The 217-nt window shown below is 27.6% G+C and overlaps 1 protein-coding gene across 2 annotated transcripts in view; it reads right to left on the bottom strand.

The window, feature by feature from the left end:
- Window positions 1-217, bottom strand: part of LOC119586261 (ataxin-3-like) — an 8,958-nt gene that overhangs the window by 7,833 nt on the left and 908 nt on the right. The window lies entirely within an intron of this gene.

Below are 217 nucleotides of genomic sequence, written 5' to 3'. Positions count from 1 at the left end.
AAGATTACAAGATAACAATGTGAATATCAATATGGTAAGTATATAAATCTATCTATTTATTACTTCCCTGTATGTTTTAATACCATTTTTTAGCAATACCTGTCAACACTGACTTCTCAAATTTTTACTTTTTCAGAAGAATGGTTATATGAAAACCTAAGTTAACAAAGGAGGAGCTGCACATTATCATTTACTTTCAATGTACTTATGTCTAATG

Source organism: Penaeus monodon, chromosome 21, assembly GCF_015228065.2.
Source record: "Penaeus monodon isolate SGIC_2016 chromosome 21, NSTDA_Pmon_1, whole genome shotgun sequence".
Classification (NCBI taxonomy): Eukaryota; Metazoa; Arthropoda; class Malacostraca; order Decapoda; family Penaeidae; genus Penaeus; species Penaeus monodon.
The sequence above is the reverse complement of the archived record's forward strand: the minus strand, read 5'-3'. Positions and strand labels throughout refer to the sequence as shown.